Raw genomic sequence first — 20,567 nt, 5'->3', positions numbered from 1 at the left:
AGTCGGTAAATGTGCACATTTACCACGGCTTCTTGGTAAATGTAGCTGAGAAGGGTGTAATAAAAAGTGTAAGCCACCGCGGGAAAGGTGTCTGATTAGGCAGATATGGCGAGGAAATGGAGGACACAGTGGGAAAGGTGTCTGATTAGGCAGATACGGCGAGGAAATGGAGGACACAGTGTTCAAAGTTTTTATAAATGTAATAAGAGTAAATGGGGAAAATATGGTAATAACAATGAACAAAATCTGGTACCCTGTAAGGTATCTGCTACCCTGTAACGTATGTACGTTCTATATATACAGATGTCAATCCTGACTATCCTTAACGTATGTACGTTCTATATATACTGATGTCAATCCTGACTATCCTATGATTATTGTTCCGATCATACAGAAAGTGCCCACTTCCCGCTAACATACAACCACTAACCCCACACTAAAATATGCAAAAGAGAACGTCCTATGAATCTTAGGGTATCAGTGTTCCGCAGCACCTTCTCACAAAAAGTTACAAGAAGTACACACGCTGCCGGTGTAGTAGTGTATAAATTGTCCTGTACTTAGCTTCCTGTAGAGCGCAGAGTCCAAAGTCTTTCCAAGGGTCCCTTGCAAGGTGGACGCTAACACCGCTCACATGATTTACCGTTGCTGTGCCAATGTGGTAGAACCAGAAGATATGCAGATAAGCTCTGAGCCGGAGTTGCTGGGTGCCATGAATGGTCTGTTCCACCCGAGCACCGTAGTCTCTGATCAGGGGAATCGGAAGACAGCGCATTCCGAGAAAAGGCTGGAAGCGCAACAGCCCTGTCTGGGCTCAGTCTAGTCAGCATAGCACCAGTCCTCTCACTCTCCCTAAAATAGCTCCTGCCTCAAGTCCTAGTTTCCTGGGGTTCTTTTCTTAGATTGCTGCCCAATCACTGCCTGAAGAAAATCACTAACTCATCAATGGCAGTGTTAGACCAGTAGATGGTGCTGTTGTACAGTCTTTCACACAATGCTGAGTAACCCTATTACAAAAGAACAAGGGATTCTTGCCAAGCAGTGTGGGTAAATGGGCGTACTTTCTGTTTGTGTCCTCATGCTGGACGACTGCCTGAGTGTTTTGCAAGCTGCACATACTGCTCAAAGCTGCATAGCCGACTGCCTGTCAAAGCTGCACAGGCACTAGCTGATTGTCAGATCATGAGTGAGGAAATGAAAGATCGTTTTCGGAGCTCTTGAATGAAGTGGTGGAGAAAAATCGAGATAATAATTTTTATCTCACGGACGATAAATACGAGAATGTATTGAAAGAAGTGAAGGAGGCTAAGGTGGCGGTACCTAAACAGAGTATTCACTACAGGCGTTTGAAGAGGTACGACATCATGACCGTCGGAAGTGATGAAAAGTTAATTGCACCAATCTCGTGTGAAAAAGACAACGTGTTGCATTACGTTCGGTGTGCAGAACTCTTTAGTGTCATTCATAATGCGCACATCAGTACCGGCCACGGAGGGCGGACCAGGATCCTAAAGGAGGTGAACCGTAAGTTCAAAAATGTCACAACGGAGTCAATAGTTATTTATCTGCGACTCTGCCAGCCATGCCAGAAAAAACAGAAGATTACCAAAAAAGGCCTTGTTGTGAAACCCATCCTACACAGTGAAATGAATTCTCGTGCTCAAGTCGATCTCATTGACATGCAATCCAATTGTGATAATGATTTCAAGTTCATATTCGTCTATCAAGACCACGTCACTAAATTTGTTCTTCTACGTGCTTTATGCACTAAAAGAGCAGAAGAGGTTGCGTACCACCTCCTTGACATTTTTCCACTTTTGGTGCCCCGTATATTCAACATTCTGATAATGGGAGGGAATTTTGTAACAAGGTCATACAGAGTTTGTGCGCGATGTGGCCTGATATGAAAATAGTGCATGGTAAACCAAGACACAGCCAGTCCCAAGGCTCCGTGGAAAGAGCAAATCAAGACATTGAAAACATGTTGTCAACGTGGATGGAAACAAATAAGACACCCAAGTGGTCTGAGGGCCTTCGCTTTGTACAAGCAATGAAAAATAGAGCATACCATGAGGGAATAAAATGCTCGCCCTATGAAGCTATGTTCGGAGTACCAATGCAGATGGGTCTAGCTACCTCCAAAATTCCTAGTGATGGGATCAGAAATCTCTCTTCAGAAGAAGATCTTGAAAAAATGTTTGTTGGTTTGCAAGAGGAACCTAGTGATCCGACATCACCAACAGAAGCCGAAGGGTCAGATGAATCTAACTTTCATCCCACGTCAGCACCGACAGCAGCAGAAGCTTCGGATGAATCTAACTGTCATCAGCTGTTCACAACGGAAGGAGAAGCTTTGGACTTATCCAACTGTCCGCACACCTTAACAGCATATGAAACTCCACCAATTTTGCCATCCAAGAATAATGAAGACCTAAAAGAAAAAAGTTTCGAGTCAAAGCCTTCTAAGAAAGATGGAGAACTTCATGATGATCAGCAACCTGACGTTTTGATTTCGCATACAATCAATAGAAGAATTGGTGCGGTCAGAAGAGTTCAAAAAGCTGCAAGAGAAGGACTTGAAACACAGGCCAAGAAAATGTTGAAATGTTCCAGTCAAAAATTACCCGAACCTAACATTGGACAAAACATCAGAATCAGAATTCCAGACGTCGACAGTTCAAAAATGGACCCTAAGTCGATCATTGAGATTATTATAAAAAAATAAGATGACTTCTACCAAGTGGGGACTACCACTGGGATCCTAAATGCATTATATTATCACAATCAGTTCACCATCTGTCAGGAAAATTTCATAGGATTGCAGGATGTGAAAAAAGTTCAGATCAGCCTTCGCACGGCGGTTTCCCAACAATCGTTGGTGGGAGGTCAGGGATTGAAGAAATGCAACTGTTTAATGAAGTGCCTAAACAAGAAATGTGTTTGTAGGCTGGCAAAAATGAAGTGCCATTCAAAGTGTCACAATTCCCAACCGTGTTGCAACAAATAGGTCCTCTTTTGTGTTTGTTGTATGTCTTTTTCATTGAGATGAAAAATTAAGTGCAATTTAATGGGTCACAATTAGAGTTGAGTGGATAGCTGGATATCCGTCTATCCATACGGATAAGACCGAGATCCGAGTGGATCCGGATCCTATCCGTGTCCCATATAAGTCTATGGGACAACTATCCATGTGCAGGGACATCCCTCCTGCGTCACCAGTGATGCGGGGGAGACTCCCTGCACGCCGGTGGGCATCCCTGCCGTTACCAGTGATGGTGGGGACTAGGCCGGGGCATACCTGAGCGAGGAGATCCTCCCCGCCCACTAGGGTCATCCTGCCCTCTGGCCGGACCCCCCTTCTCCGCCACTTAAAGATCACTACTTACCGGAGGCTTCCCAGGTCTCGTCGGCCGGCTGCATCCTCCTTCTTCCGGGTCACATGACTGCATACGTCACCACGAAAGTGACAGGTGCATAAGTCATGTGACACGAGTTGTGTCACATGACTTACGCATGCGTCACTTGCGTGGTGACGTATGCAGTCATGTGACCCGGAAGGAGAACGCGGACGACGAGACCTGGGAAACCTCCGGTAAGTAGCAATTTAGCTTTATACCTGTCTGCCCTGCACACTCGCACCATCCATGCCTTCCGATGATGCATGAAACATGCATTATCGGAAGGCACGGATATATCCGACAGATATTGGGATTATCCGTATCCGTACAGCCCGTTATCCGCTCGGATAACGGGTCTGGACGGATCTATCCGCTTATCCCTAGTCACAATTACAGAATTACATAGTTTTGAAGTTGCGTTATTCTTGTATTTGCGTTAATTTGACATTTTTGAGAAGTATTTTCCTACATAAATGTTTCCTATTTGCATTTTCCTATTTGCATTCAGAATTACATAGTTTTGAAGTTGCGTTATTCTTGTATTTGCGGTAATTTGTCATTTTTGAGAAGTATTTTCCTACATAAATGTTTTCTATTTGCATTTTCCTATTTGTATTTGTTCATTTGCATTTGCATTTTGAAGAATAAAAATATTTCTAATGATTAAAGCCTTCATCAGAGTCGGAAATTGCGTTTAGTTAACTTTTACCACCATCATCTGCTTGTAAGAGTCAGAATTCTGTGACTCAAAGTTACTTTTACCAACACATGCTGGTAGTTACTTTTACCAACACATGCTGGTAAATGTAAAGATTTACCAATTCGCCCAGGTAAAAGTCCAAAATCGTTAGTTTTATATGGAATACATCTGACTTTTACCAACGCTGTTGAGAAATGTTAAGATTTACCAAGACTTCACCGGTAAAAGTCCAATTTTACTTTTCATTTTGAGCTTTTACCGACGGCCTTGGTAAATGTCCAGATTGACCGGTAAATCCTAGGTTTTACCGGCCTTCTGACTTTTACAGTAACATATGCACCAAAAGCAGCTTTGCCATGTTGTGGAGGATGAGGAGAATAAGGCCAAGCAGTTCTGTACGTTTTTTTTTCAGGGGATAGGAACATTTTAAGTCCACTGCTTGTTTCTGGCTCTACACTTTGGCTCATGACTAGTGGCCCTGGATGTTATATGTTATGTATACTGTCACATTCATCTGAATGGTGTTGACAAAAATCCATGTACGTGCTGCAAAAATAAACCCAAATGGAGAAAATTTTAATTCCCAGATATATCTGCAACAAATCTGCCATTAATCTTGCGAGAGACACAATATTTTACTGACAAGTTGCGTCAGGATGCTGCATGTCATAAGTGCTGCATGTTTCCTGTAGGTCACGCATTAAAAAATAATTCTACCTTAAATATGTAATCTAATCCAGTGAATCCACTAACAACGATTTACAAAGCATCCATAATCTGTCTCCCCCATATATTTCCAAACTAATCTCCTGATACCATTCCGAAAGGTAATCTCGGGTTCTTACAATACCTCGTTCTCGCCTCTGCTCTCATACCTTCCTCACCAATCACCTCCAAAACTTCTCCTGGGAGTCCCCCATCCTATGGAACTCAGTACCTCAACACGTCTGATTAGCTACAACATATGGATCTTTCAAACAGAACCTGAAAACTCATCTATATAAAATCACCTACAGCCTGCAATAATCCTGCTGCCACCTCACTACCACCAGAGCCACTGAATCCTCCCTCCCTGACATATTGTTTCCTGCCCCATTACTATGTAGATTGTAAGACAGTGAGGACAGTGACCTCTTATCCTCTGTACCTTTCTGACAGTCCGTTTAATTTAAATAAGCAAATTGTCTCTTCAGAGAGGAAAAGGATTTGAACTCTAGTGCCACCTACTTCCAATAGGTGGCACAAGAGTTCAACTCCTCTTTCTCTCTGAAGAGGCAATTTTCATATTTAATTTCCCAGAGGAGTATGCAAGGCGTTTAAGTCTCCTCATCCTGGCATGCCAGACCTGACTTGTCACTCTCTACAAGGAGAAACCTTACCCCTTAGATCCCATATTTAATTTAAAAAAATTATATATATATGTATATATATATATATATATATATATATATATATATATATATATATATATCACTGCTCAAAAAAATAAAGGGAACACTTAAACAACACAATGTAATTCCAAGTCAATAACACTTCTGTGAAATCTACCTGTCCAGTTATGAAGCAACACTGATTGTGAATCAATTTCTCCTGCTGTTGTGCAAATGGAACAGACAACTGGTAAAATGATAGGCTATTAGCAAGATACCCCCTATTAAGGAGTGGTTTTGTAAGAGGGTGACTGGTATGGTCATGCGCCTCTTCCCTCTTAATGCGCGTAATGTTGTGTTCTATGTTTATATATGAGTATTCATATGATCTAATGTCTGATGGGTTACTTATAGGTTCAATATAGGTTGGTGCGGGTAGACTATTAGATTGATAGAAGAAGTAGTGCAGAGGTGGGCACTATAGCACACAGAGTAAGCAGTTATAAGTTAGGAAAGAGTTTAGGAGTTTAGGAGCTGCTTCAGTGTGGGAGGAGCAGGTTCAGTGAAGGACTGAGACACTTCCTAATTGCAGACAGTTCTAGTTGAGTGAGGGACAGTGACTAGTGAAGACATGTCAGGAGGACACAGGAGAAAGTACAGGAGAAGGGCGTGTGTGTGTCACATTCTGGGAGTTTTTGGACAACCTTATCTGGAAGGTGAATCCGAACAGTTTAGGCAGCGGGGACAAGAACAGATGTACATGGAGAGGTCAATGTGGGAACTTCACCTTACGTGCCTAGACAGGACAGCCTCATCAGGGAGGTGGTTCCAAGCAGGTCAGGCAGTGGGACAGAGAATGGAGTAAGCCAGAGAGCTGGCGCATTTGGCGTTAATCTTCATATCCAAATCGGTGTCTGTGTCTTTCATCACTAGTAAAGTGCCGCTGTATGTGAAGAGATCACAAAGAGACTGTATTACTTGTTACTCCCTGTATGTGACTGTGGCTGCAAGTAGAGAAGTTTTTAAGTTTTTAAGCTGGTCTGGTTTTCTCCTTCTGAAGGCTAAAAGACTCAACATCCGGGACGGCGAGACTGAAGTGAGTATGGGGGTATTCTCCACGGAGACACCACAACACACACACACCCAGGGATTCTCAGGGTCCCCTTTTTCTGTAGCGGGCCAGGGTGAGGATTTAATCACTGAAACTGACATGCCACTCGCCACCGACTGCCACTCTGCCCCCTGTTACATTTGGCGTAGTCGGCAGGATGTGAGTGCCTCGCATGAAGAGAGCAGGGTAGAGAAGGCTTGTGGCGCAGATGAGACGGCGCCTGAATACATGCGGCCCAAAATGGCAGCTAGAAGCATGGACTCCAAGATGGCAACGGCGGCGGTGAAGAGATGAAGAAAGAACACCTATCATGGGCGTGGATGGCGCCCGAGAGTGCGAAAATGTGTCCAGCCCCCAAGGGTGTTGGCCAGAAGAAGGATGTGCCCTGCAGCTAGGATCCAGCCCGGAGTGGGAGGTGCATACCTAAGGAGAGCGGGGCGCAGTGCAAGGCGCTGCCCGTCGGGTGGAAGATGGCGAATGCAGGAGGCGTGGCCGAAAGCAGAGTTGCAGGGAGTGAAGTGTGATGCAGCAGATGTGTCTGAAGTCCGGCCCAGGAAGAGGCAAGCCAAGGGCCACCGGAAACGTACGTTTGCCCTGCAACTTCTGGAAAGAGAGGAGCTGGGGAAAACAGTAGTCGTGATGGCACACAGTGACCACCAGGCAAAGCCCAGTCTGCATGGTGAATGAGCATTGGTGGTGATGATGAGGAGGTAGAGACCATGAACGGTGAGAGCCAATATGAGGACCCATATACAGTGGACGAGTACTGGCGGGGGTTTGGAGTCTTTTGCCTGCCCTGGGGCCCTGATTACCACGATCAAGAAGTTCCGGAGATGCCACCATCACCAATTATTGTGGCTCAGCCTGAAGGGAGACACTCAATGTACATCGCTCGGGGAACCAGAGAGTACGTGATCCCTCCAGAGTACCAAGAAGAAGCGGAGCCCACTGCAGAAGATATGCAAGCCTCAGCTCTATCCCGTCCAGTAAGGTCGGACGCAAGCCAGCAACTATTGCATTGTGTTCAGTTGTCAACCCAAAGGAGCTGTGGTGAATTCCTCAGAAGCATTGAGCAGTGGTATGCCGAGGGGATGAAGATGATTGAGAGCTCCTGGAAGGATTTTGGGCTTTGACTTCACTACGGGAACCTGATGCAGATGTGCAGGTAGTTCCAGTGATGACTTCGTCTGGAAGTGGCTTGACTTTGCCTGAGAGAAGCCTAGAAGAAGATAGAGAAATTCCACGAGACACCTGAGCAGTGACCAAGGTGACCTCTGGGCAGTTGCAGTTACTCGATTTGTCCAGCAGGCTATTTTGAGGGGTTGAGTTCTGAGGAACCCCTATTTAAAGGCTGAAGACCAGTCGAGTCTCAGGAAACTAAGTTTAAGGCACCTCGCCTTTGTTATCCTTGGAAGGACTGTTGATGCCTTCATGGCCAGAAGATGACTTTATGTTTGTGTGTTTCCCCCTCTCCAAGTTCTGTTGCGCACGTTTGCGCATTCCCCTGCTGGATTACGGGCCTGAACCCTGATAGGGTTAAATCTCCAACACTGAAGGACTGTGTGCACCTGCTCCATGGACTGTTCTCTTGTATAGGAGGTATTGAGCAGTACATGGTTCTTAAAGGGACCGTACTCAGCAAAAAGGAGGGAGGGGGAGAAACTGTCAGGACGACCCGAGGATCGTGCCGGGTCACTGCTCCAGGACTGTCGGAGCTGATGTAAGTTGGCCAGTGGGCCATTGTGTTATTAACAAGGACTTCCTGTGTTTGGTAAACCCGGAGCAGGATTTTTTGGCCAACAGGCCTTTGATGGACATTTTTTTTGTGGGTCCCAGGAGCAAGGGGACCGGGGTCAGACGGACTCATATTCAAAGGAACTTGAACTCTGTGTTCCAGAGTCCCAACTGAGTGGGACCAAGGTCAAGGTTGACCAGCAAGAAGAAATGATTAAAGTGAATTAATCTATCATGCATTTTAATATAAACATATGTGTTGAATGTTTTAAACGTGCATTGGTGTTTCTTTTTTCAGGTGTTGTCATGGTCGGGACGACCATATTTTAGGAGGGAGGTGTGTAAGAGGGTGACTTGGATGGTCATGCGCCTCTTCCCTCTTAATGCACATAATGCTGTGTTCTATGTTTATATATAAGAGTATTCATATGATCTAATGTCTGATGGGTTACTTATAGGTTCAATATAGGTTGGTGCGGGTAGACTATTAGATTGATAGAAGTAGTGCAGAGGTGGGCAATATAGCACACAGAGTATGCAGTTATAAGTTAGGAAAGAGTTAAGGGGTTTAGGAGCTGATTCAGTGTGGGAGGAGCAAGTTTAGTGAAGAAAGGAGTCACTTCCTGATTGCAGGCAGAGTGAGTTGACTGAGGGACAGTGACTAGTGAGGACGTGTCAGGAGGACACAGGAGAAAGTACAGGAGAAGGGTGTGTGTGTGTCACATTCTGGGAGTTTTTGGACAACCTTATCTGGAAGGTGAATCCGAACAGTTTAGGCAGCGGGGACAAGAACAGATGTACGTGTCTTTCAACACTGGTAAAGTGCCGCTGTTTGTAAAGAGATCACAAAGAGACTGTATTACTTGTTACTCCCTGTATGTGACTGTGGCAGCAAGTAAAGAAGTTTTTAAGCTGGTCTGGTTTACTCCTTCTGAAGGCTAAAAGACTCAACATCCAGGACGGCGAGACAGAAGTGAGTATGGAGGTATCCTCCACGGAGACACCACAACACACACACACACCCAGGGATTCTCAGAGTCCCCTTTTTCTGTAGCGGGCCAGGGTGAGGATTTAATCACTGAAACTGACATGCCACTCGCCACCGACTGCCACCCTGCCCCCCGTTACAGTTCTACAGGTGGTGACCACAGACCATTTCTCTGTTCTCATCCTTTTTGGCTGTTGTTTTGGTCACTTTTTCATTTTGCCATTGCTCTCACCCCTAGAGGTACAGTAGCATGAGGCAGTGTCTACAGTACAACCCACAGAAGTTGCTCAGGTAGTGCAGTTCATCCAGGATGGCACATCAGTGCGAGCTGTGGCAAGAAGGGTAGCTGTGTCTGTCAGCACAGTGTCCAGAGCATGGAGCAGATACCAGGAGATGTGGAGGGAGCCATAGGAGGGCAGCAACCCAGCAGCAGGACCGTTGCCTCCTCCTTTGTGCAAGGAGGAACAGGAGGAGCACTGCCAGAGCCCTGCAAAATGACCTCCAGCAGGCCACAAATGTGCATGTGTCTGCACAAATAATTAGAAACCGACTCCATGAGGGTGGTATGAGGGCCCGACATCCACAGATGGGGGTTGTGCTCACAGACCAACACCGTGCAGGACGCTTGGCATTTGCCACAGAACACCAGGATTGGCAAAGTCGCCACTGGCGCCTTGTGCTCTTCACAGATGAAAGCAGGTTCACATTGAGCACATGTGACAGATGTGACATAGTCTGCAGACGCTGTGGAGAGCGATCTGCTGCCTGCAACATCCTTCAGCATGACCGGTTTGGCAGTGGGTCAGTAATGGTGTGGGGTGGCATTTCTTTGGAGGGCCGCACAGCCCTCCATGTGCTCGCCAGAGGTAGCATGACTGCCATTAGGTACCGAGATGAGATCCTCAGACCCCTTGTGAGACCATATGCTGGTGCGGTTGGCCCTGGGTTCCTCCCAATGCAGGACAATGCCAGACCTCATGTGGCTGGAGTGTGTCAGCAGTTCCTGCAAGATGAAGGCAATGAAGCTATGGACTGCCCCGCCCATTCCCCAGACCTGAATCCAATTGAGCACATCTGGGACATCATGTCTTGCTCCATCCACCAACGTCACGTTGCACCACAGACTGTCCAGGAGTTGGCAGATGCTTTAGTCCAGGTCTGGGAGGAGATCCCACAGGAGACCATCCGCAACCTCATCAGGAGCATGCCCAGGCGTTGTAGGGAGGTCATACAGGCACGTGGAGGCCACACACAATACTGAGCCTCATTTTGACTTGTTTTAAGGACATTACATCAAAGTTGGATGAGCCTGTAGTGTCTTTTTCCACTTTAATTTTGGGGGTGACTCCAAATCCAGGCCTCCATTGGTTAATAAATTTGATTTCCATTGATGATTTTTGTGTGATTTTGTTGTCAGCACATTCAACTTTGTACAGAACAAAGTATTCAATGAGAATATTTCATGCATTCAGATCTAGGATGTGTTAGAGTGTTCCCTTTATTTCTTTGAGCAGTGTATATATACACACACACACACGTTATGTATGTAAACCCTTTTTCAGATCTACAGCTCCCTGGAGTTAAGGGTGCTTTCAAAATAAATATTAATAATAATAATCTGAAGAAATAAAATGATATTCTGGTCAGTGATCCACTTTACCTGATGCTTTTGACCATACAACGTTCATGGTGTTTCAAATCATTTAGTAAAACATAGAGATTAGAGATCAGTAAATAAACTGAGTGGAATTGAATTCTACAGAAATCTGCAATCACCAAAATGTCCATCTTTTGTAATTTGTTTTGGCTTGGATTCAGCAAAGTCACAGCCACTGGCCACCATAGAGGGCCATCAAAAGGTTACAAGCTTCTGATCCCCTGTCACTCACACTAGATTCCCAGGGCCTTTCATGCTCAGCTGGGACTTCCCACTTTCATGAGGCCTGGGACGATGTGACGTCATGTTGGCGTGACCTTCCGTGCACTTACATAATAACCTCTCAAACCTCATAACAGCCAGTTTTCTTTAATTTTTTAACATATGACATTTATAATGCTCAGAAGTCTAGAGACTGGTGTTGAGCGAACATGCTCGGATAAGGTGTTATCTGAGCACACTCGGGTGCTAACAGAGTATCTTCGGCGTGCTTGAAAAATATATTTGCACCGCCGCGACTGCATGTGTCGCGGCTGTTAGAGAGCTGCAACACATGAGGGGATTGCCTAACAAACAGTTACTCCGAAGAAACTGTTGGCACCCGAGCGTGCTCGGATAACACCTTATCCGAGGACGTTCGCTCAACACTACTGGAGACATAATAAGGGACATTAAATTAGCAGAGAATGAGTTCTCCTTAAATTGAATATCCTGGGAAAAAATGCGTGAACAGGCGATTTTGCCTGATCCGCTCATCTCTCTCAGTGATCTTTGCCACACAATCAAGAACATTATTGAATACCATGTTATACAAGATGAAGACTGTCTTCATGATCTGCAATTTCCTGATTCTGTCCACCGCAGGTCAAACTGCATGATGTATTAACCTATGTAGTTTATAACCTACAGAGGGGCTACTTTTTATATAGTTCTACAATGAAACTAGGTGAGAAGAAACTACCAGACAAATCCTTCTATTCCGTCCACTTAAAATTTATCATCTGTGAATCTATTGAAAAAACATTTTCTGGGAAATAAATCCCTGGTTGTCTGCTTTTGCGTGTTCCTTACTTATCCTTGTATTGATTTCTGTCCTAAAGATTTAAGCCTCTCAATTTGTTTTACGAGTGCACTGCTGCAAACCTGACAAGAATAGACAGTGATAGATATTTTCCTGTGTCATTTTATACAGAGATAAAACGCTTTTTTTTTCATATTAGTCGTGCCCTTACATCATCACAGAATAGTCTTTCTGACAGAAGTACAGAGATGATTTGCTCCTTTTGCTCTCAGAGCTATTCCAAGTGTCAAAGTTAAGCCCTTTAATGTTATATTAATGTGAAGCCTGATAGGTTTTCCTTTTACATTACTGGATATATGCTGATGAAGTTATTTAATCGACAATTGCATAGTAATAACCATTTAATGCACCATCAAGTACATATTAAGCCTTAGAGCGAGGATCGTTGGTGATGGTAAGATGACTAAATAGTGTACTGCTTTAAGAAGATGACAATAACTTATGCAAAAACACTTTTAAATAATATGTACTTTGTATATATAGTCCACGATGTTATCATCTCATTGCTCAATAGCATATTATGTCAATTGTAAATGCTACTTTCTAATGGTGCTAAAAAGTTTGCACATTTTTTATTTTATGTTAAATATGACATAAATCTAATAAAAATAAAGCAAAACCAAAGAAAAAAACTGAAACATAAGTTGGCATATGTGCAATGCGTAAGAGCATGTTCACTCTGAATGCCAACTTATGCTCATTCCTTTGGTTTTCAGGCAGTCTCTTGTACTTCAAATAAACAGGGGTGTGGTCCCCCTTTCTCAGCTAGGCAGGCATCTCATCTATAGAGCTTCATATAGCTTCCCATGGGCAGTTGGCTGAACAGTCGGGCCCCTGTCCTGCTCTGCCCTTATCTACATTGAGGTCGGCTGACACAAGGTGAGGTTTTAACACTAGAGACAGGATAGGACCGTCCCGACTGGGTACATCTTGTCGCGGTGGGATGGCTTTTACGCTTCTTTGATCAAAATAGTGTTAACTAAGTACTTTATGTTATTTACATGTACTATTACTATTTACTTATTTATTTACTACAGGATATATGCTCATTTTGTTAGTTTTTTCTTGGGTTTTGTCAAATAAGAATAAAACCAAACTAAACCATTACCATGCAAAAGAATATTCCTTTCCATCCATCAATTAATCAAAATGTATTAATGTATCTAAATGAAGAAGTAAATCTCTACTGCCATCAATTTGGTAGAGTAGCATAGAATTTGTTTTACCAAAAGCTTACAATGTTATAAAATAACAAAGTAAATAAAAATAAAAAATCACCTGATTTTCGGGTCTTCTGCTGGTCGCTGCATCCTGCAGTAATTACATTTTAACATATGATAACATTTTAATATATGACCACTGCAGCCAATCACTGGCTACAGCGGACACCAATAAGGCCAGGTTCACACGTGTGTATGAAAAATCATCTATTTTACGTCCAAAAGAAAACTGACAATTTTTCATCTGAATTGTCATCCGTATGCCATCCATGTATCCGTTTTTTTACATCCATGTGACGCACCCCTGGGCCTTCGTCGCGCGGCATCGCGCGCACGGGAGCTTACTCGGAGCCGGATCTGTTGAGGGTTGTAGTCTCGTGGCGGTGACCCGGTCCGTGCCCAGGGAGTCAAACTGAGCGGCGATGTATTAGCGGTAGATGTTGGACGACTACGCCACCCGTTGAATGCAGCGAAGGAGCTGCCGCTGCAGGGCAGACCGCTGAGGCCGGTGGTAGGATTGTGCAGCGTGATAGTATCACCCCCAATGGGAGGGGTATGGCCTCAGGGCAGCCGACGTGGATGATGGGGGTAGCAGGAATCACTCAGAGACGATGCGGTGTAATTCAGGGTCTTTACTGGTGATAAAGATAGACCCTCCCGGAGTACTGGCTAGCGAACGGGGCCTGGTCAGTCCTTGAGCAGATGGGATCTCCCCTGGCCAGGCGGAGTTGTAGGCCTCCCAAACTGACTGTACTCTTCTGGCTACCTTGCTAGAGGCGGGTATAAGTAGCCCACGTCCCTGAGTGTACCGTGTGGTGCTCACCCGTATGGCCGGGGCCTTCTAGTGGCGTCCGCTCCACGACGGCGGTGCTGGTCCCATGCGTGTGACCGTGCCTTCGGGTTTCTTGGCCAGAGGACCTGAAATCCCCTGCCGGGCGGTTTCTGCTGCTGGGTAAAGATTAGTCCCCACAGCCTCGGACTCCGGGTCCGGTGATAGCTTCTCAGTCAGGGCGAGCTCTGCAGCTGCCAGCCCTGACTCCTTATAGCACTGCTCCCACAGAGCTCCTGATGTTCTTTTCCTAGATCTGCTTCTCTTCTCTGTCTCTACTTCTTCTCTACTCACTAACCCTGCCTCAGCCCTAGGTTTATATAGGGAAAGTTCTTCCCCTCCCAGGACTGGGCAGGAGGTGTGGCATGCACAGGATCCCTGACCAAGAGACCTCCCACCTGCTCTCAGACATAACATTGCTGTTACTGTGGAAACCAGACCCCTGGGGTGCCACAAATAAAACAATTTAAACACTTCAAATCCTCCAACGTGCGGGTAACTGGCCTCTAGTGGCCCTAGTGGACCTACGGAGTTGACTGTCTGGCCCTGAACTACAGGGTGTAGGAGCTGTCAAGGGTAAACTGGGCAGCTGTCTACGGGCTCTTTGGCTCACTAGGGGTATGGCAGGCTCACTATAAGCAGAGGGTTGATTTTCCTGGTCTGCTTGTGTGGGGCCTTCTGCCTCCTGGACCGGCTGTTCTTCCAGTTCTACCTGCGTCTCCGTAGGCACTTGGGATGCTGGTTGGAGGAACGTGAGGACGGGTACCACAACAGCACCATTGACTTGAGTCCAAGACCGAGGGAAGTCTCCGAGCACAGTACTAACCATATCTTCCCTTTCCTCTACGGGTCGAGGGTCCTCTTGTTCCTCTTCAGGGTTCCGTAGCTGTTCGGGACACTTCTTTAGGTGATCCCGGGATACAATGGCTGTGGTTTCCCCTCCGTCTTTACTGATTGTACAGATCTTCGGGTTGTCGTGGCTTGAGGGCAGTACGGTGTACGGGTCCTTCTCCCATTGGTCGTCCAACTTGTGGAGCCGTCTTTTCCTCTTCAAGACCTGCTCTCCGGGCACCAGGGGAACAGCGGGAGCATACTGGTTGTAAGTTTTCTCTTGTCTTTCCCTAGCTTGACAGAGACTACGCTCCACGCTCTCCTGTACTTTTCGGTATTGCTGCTGCCTCTCTGTGTCCCAGTTGGCTTCTGGTGAAGTGTCCTCGGGTGTCAGGACTCCCATCTCCAGATCAACAGGAAGCTTACCAGGTCTTGCCCTCATTAGGTAAGCCGGGGTACAGTTGGTGGAACCTACAGGGATGTGGTTGTATAGGTCCACCAGGTCGGGCAGCTTCTCAGGCCACAGACTGCGTTCTTCCAGGGGCAACGTTTTCAGAAGATCCATTACCACCTGGTTCATTTTCTCACAAAGTCCATTAGTTTGCGGATGATAGGGTGTCGTCCTTATCTTCCGGCAGCCATACAGATTGCAGAATTCCTGGAAGACCTCCGCTTCAAAGGCAGGTCCCTGGTCCGTCAGCACTTGGTCCGGGTACCCGTGTGGACGGCAGAAGTGCTGCTGGAAGGCTCTAGCTGCTGTTTGAGCTGTTAAGTCCTTAACGGGGACGACAACCAAGAACCGGGAGTAATGATCCACAATGGTTAACGCGTAGACGTAGCCACTTCTGCTTGGGGTCAGTTTTACATGATCCAAGGCTACCAGTTCCAACGGCTGCTTGGTGACAATGGACTGAAGGGGGGTCTTCTGGCTGGCACTGTCCTTCCTTCTTAGGTTGCATGGGCCACAGTCTCTGCACCACCTCTCGATGGTTCCCCTCATGCCTACCCAGTGGAACCGCCCGCGTAGCAGGAACTCCAGCTTCTTCCATCCGAAGTGTCTAGCCCCGTCGTGGTATGCCTCCATCACCATGGCTGCGTCTCTTCGTGGCACCACTACTTGCCAGATTAGTTCATGCGTCCGGGAGTTAACCATTCTGCGGCACAACTTCCCCTTGTAAAGGAACAGTCGACTCTTCTCAGCCCACAGTTGTTTGGCTTCCTCCGGAGCGTCTGGGTCAAGGCGGGCATCTGGCTGAGTGAGCATCTCCTTCACCAGTCGGACGGCAGGGTCACTGTCTTGCGTTTCCTCCCAGTTGTAGTGAGGCAAGGGGTTAAACGTAGCGGCTTGCTTACTCCTTACCCGATGGGAATACTGGATAGTCCCATGACGGTGGAACGCGGGGAGTTCGACTTCTTCCAATCCCTCTGAATCTTCTCCTACGTCCGGTAGGTTTGGCATCCTGGACAGGGCGTCCGCGTTGGTATTGGAGCGTCCTGCCCGGTATTTGATTGTGAACTCGTAGTTGGACAGACGGGCCATCCATCTCTGCTCTAGGGCACCGAGTCTTGCCGTGTCCAGGTGTGTCAACGGGTTGTTATCCGTGTACACGGTGAACCGGGAAGAAGCGAGGTAGTGCTTAAAGCGTTCGGTGACTGCCCACACCACTGCCAGGAACTCTAGCTTAAATGAGCTGTAATTCTCAGGGTTTCTTTCGGTGGGTCGCAGTTTTCGGCTGGCGTAAGCGATTACTCGTTCTTTCCCCTGCTGGATCTGGGACAGTACGGCTCCTAGCCCGATGTTACTTGCGTCGGTGTAGAGGATAAAGGGCTGGCTGTAATCAGGGTACGCCAGGATTTCATCCCCCGTGAGGGCCATCTTCAGCTGGCGGAAGGACTCTTCTTCTAACTTCTCCCATTTGAAGGGCGGCTTCTGGTTCTTGGCCTTCTGGGACTGGCCTATCAGGAGGTCCTGCATAGGAGCTGCCTTTTTGGTGAAACCGGGGATGAATCTGCGGTAATAGCCTACCAACCCGAGGAACTGCCGCACTTCCTTTACACTGGAGGGACTTGGCCATTCCTTAATTGCCGTGATCTTATCAGGGTCGGGAGCCACTCCGTCAGCGCTCACCACGTGTCCCAGGTACTGCACCTTTGGTTTTAGGAGGTGACACTTGGAGGGTTTTACCTTTAGGCCGTAGTTTGCCAGAGCTTCGAACACTTCCGCCAGGTGTTTCAGGTGGTCCTCATAAGTCTTGGAATATACGATGACATCGTCCAGGTACAACAGGACCGTCTCGAAGTTTCTGTGGCCCAGACAGCACTCCATTAATCGTTGAAAGGTTCCTGGTGCGTTACAGAGTCCGAACGGCATGCAGGTAAACTCGCTAAGTCCCATCGGGGTGGTGAATGCGGTCTTCTTCCGGTCCGCCTCTGCTACAGGAACCTGCCAGTACCCGCTAGTGAGATCCAAGGTAGAGAAGAAGTTAGCAGATCTTAAAGCAGCCAAAGACTCCTCTATCCTTGGTAAGGGGTACGCATCCTTGTGTGTGATATGGTTGATTTTCCGGTAATCTACACACACCCTCATGGTGTTGTCTTTCTTTTTGACTAAGACTAGTGGAGCTGCCCAGGGGCTACAGCTATCCCTGATCACCCCAGCCTCCTTCATGTCCCTAAGCATCCCCTTGGCGTGTTGGTAGTGTGCAGGGGGTACGGGTCGATACCTCTCTTTTATGGGAAGATGGTCTCCCGTGGGGATGTGGTGTTCTACCCCCTTGACTCGCCCGAAGTCTAACGGGTGTTTACTAAACACTCTCTCGTACTCTTGAACCACCCGATAGACTCCCTGTCTCTGGTGTGAGGGAGTGGAGTCAGTACCCAAATGTAGTTGCTGACACCAGTCCTCCATTGTTTCCTTAGAGCCGTTACTTTCCTCCGGGGAAGATGGAGGCAAGGGTTCTACGGACTGTATGGAATTTTGATTGATGGTATACAATTTGGCTAGCGTGGCATACCGGGGCAGGTACACTTCCCTCTTCCCGATATTTATTATGCGAACGGGCACCCTCCCATGGCGTACATTGACCACCCCCCGTGCTGTCAAAATGGTGGGCCTACTGTCTGAGTAAACTGGTTCTACCATTGCCTGGTAATCTCTACCTCTCAGACCAATAGCTGCCCGGCACCAAATCATCATTTCACTTTTTGGGGGCATGGCAATAGGAAAAGGGTCACACATTCTTATGCTACCAATCTCACCACCGGAGAGTTCTATCTGTTGCCGTCGCATCAGTGCCCGGATCTCTTTCTGGAGCACTCGCTGCTGGCCGGAGCTGGCGTTCTTGGCAACCTGCTGTAAAAGGAAAATCACCTCTGCAAGACAATTTTCAATTACATTAGTTCCTAGAGTTATCTTTGGGTGACTCTCGCGCTTGTCAATGTCTACAATGATCAGTCCCTGTGCCGCCAATTTGACTCTACCGATTTTAATGGTCACCTCTTTAAATCCAATCTGTGGCACGGGCTGACCATTGCTGGCGATGATACTCAAGTCGTCGTCAGGGTAGCGGGTGATATCCGAGTCATTCCAGTACTGCTTGAAGAGCACGTACGGGATAGTGGTAACCTGTGACCCGGTGTCCAGTAGGGCACTCATGGGGATGCCATCCAGTACCACGGGCAAGACTGGACGTCCTCCCACATATTTGTCGCGCCAGTTCGATGGGCCTGATGATCTTTTCCTGGGGTTTGGCCCTCTACCCCAGGTTGTGCCAGTTTAAAGGACACTACCTTGCCATATGTCCGGGTTGATTGCAGCGGCGGCAGATGGGTTGTCCGTCCTCGTTGTATCGGTCGCTCGGTCTTCCTCTGGCCGGTGGGGTCCTCCTTGGTCGACGCCACGGGATGTCCTCCGGTCCGGATGCCAGCTGGATCTTCCCTGGAGTGGAAACCTGTAAAGACTGCACAGTTCGGGTTAGCGCGGCAACGCTTTTAGCTAGCTCTTGGACCTGATGGTGCAGGTCTGGAGCCGGGTCATTGTTCAAAGCCTGCGCATCAGCTCCCACAGGCCCTGCCGACAAGGGTGCCGCCTCCTGGTGGTAAGTGGTAGTGGGGCGTCTGTGGGTCACAACGCCACCTGGTGCCGGTTCTCGGAGCACCCGGATGGCTCTGTCCTTGAACTGTGCAAATCCCAGATGAGAGTCCTGTAAGGCCATTGCCCGCAACTGGGTTCGGTGGGCATTGCAATATAAACCCTCTATAAATTGTTCAGTCAACAGCCTGTCCTCGTCTCCCACGCCGTCAGGGTCGGTCTGCTTAATGGCTCTCAGGGCCTCTTGTAGGTTCAGGGCATAGTCCCTTATACTCTCGTGTGCTCGCTGCTTGCACCCGTAGAATCTAAGCTTGATCTCGGCTGAGGTGCGGGTATCAAAGGTGTCCCTCAGCCGGGTTAGTATCCCTGCAACAGTCCTTCCCCCAGGTGGCCAGGACTTTACCTCCCTTTGGGCTGCCCCGGTTAATTGGGCCACCAGGATGCTCACTTTTTGCTCTTCTGTGAGGGGATACACCTGGAAGAGGCTATCCAGCTTTTCTCTAAAGTCATGCAGGGTATGTGACTCCCCTGAGTACTGGGGTAGCCAGGCCGCTCCCGGGATATAGGGCATGGTGAAAGGCATGACTGCAGCAGCGGTGGCGCTGGCGGGGGTTGAGGCAGTGAAGCTCTCCTCCGTATCCGACATCTTCCTCCCCCCTAGTGGACCGTGGCCTACCTTGCGATGATCCTCTTCCGTAGGCCGCGGCTCCGCAGTGGATCGTCAGGGTTGAGGACCTTCCGTCGCGCTCCTGTGACGTCGGCGTCTGCTGGGCTCCTTCCAGGACCTTACGCAACGTCCGGACGTGAGGTGGGGCTTCAGTTCTCGCGCGCTTTCGGAGTCCACGCCCCTCTTCTTCCCGCGCGGCGTCTTCAAGATGGCGTCCAACGGCGGGAAAACTCCACGGATGGCGGGAAGAAGGCAGAAGATGGCGCCGGATGGCGGGAAAACTTCGCGGATGGCGGGAAGAAGACAGAAGATGGCGCCGGATGGCGGGAATCTTCACCACTGGTAAGTTTGAACAGTCTTTTTCAGGCACGCAGTACCCGGTGGTTGCAGGCACGAAATCCTGCCGACTACGCCAAAAGTTGACGCACCCCTGGGCCTTCGTCGCGCGGCATCGCGCGCACGGGAGCTTACTCGGAGCCGGATCTGTTGAGGGTTGTAGTCTCGTGGCGGTGACCCGGTCCGTGCCCAGGGAGTCAAACTGAGCGGCGATGTATTAGCGGTAGATGTTGGACGACTACGCCACCCGTTGAATGCAGCGAAGGAGCTGCCGCTGCAGGGCAGACCGCTGAGGCCGGTGGTAGGATTGTGCAGCGTGATAGTATCACCCCCAACGGGAGAGGTATGGCCTCAGGGCAGCTGACGTGGATGATGGGGGTAGCAGGAATCACTCAGAGACGATGCGGTGTAATTCAGGGTCTTTACTGGTGATAAAGATAGACCCTCCCGGAGTACTGGCTAGCGATCGGGGCCTGGTCAGTCCTTGAGCAGATGGGATCTCCCCTGGCCAGGCGGAGTTGTAGGCCTCCCAAACTGACTGTACTCTTCTGGCTA

The sequence above is a fragment of the Phyllobates terribilis genome, unplaced genomic scaffold (assembly GCF_046119375.1).
Source record: "Phyllobates terribilis strain yellow unplaced genomic scaffold, ASM4611937v1 Scaffold_2__4_contigs__length_985480577, whole genome shotgun sequence".
Classification (NCBI taxonomy): Eukaryota; Metazoa; Chordata; class Amphibia; order Anura; family Dendrobatidae; genus Phyllobates; species Phyllobates terribilis.
The sequence above is the reverse complement of the archived record's forward strand: the minus strand, read 5'-3'. Positions refer to the sequence as shown.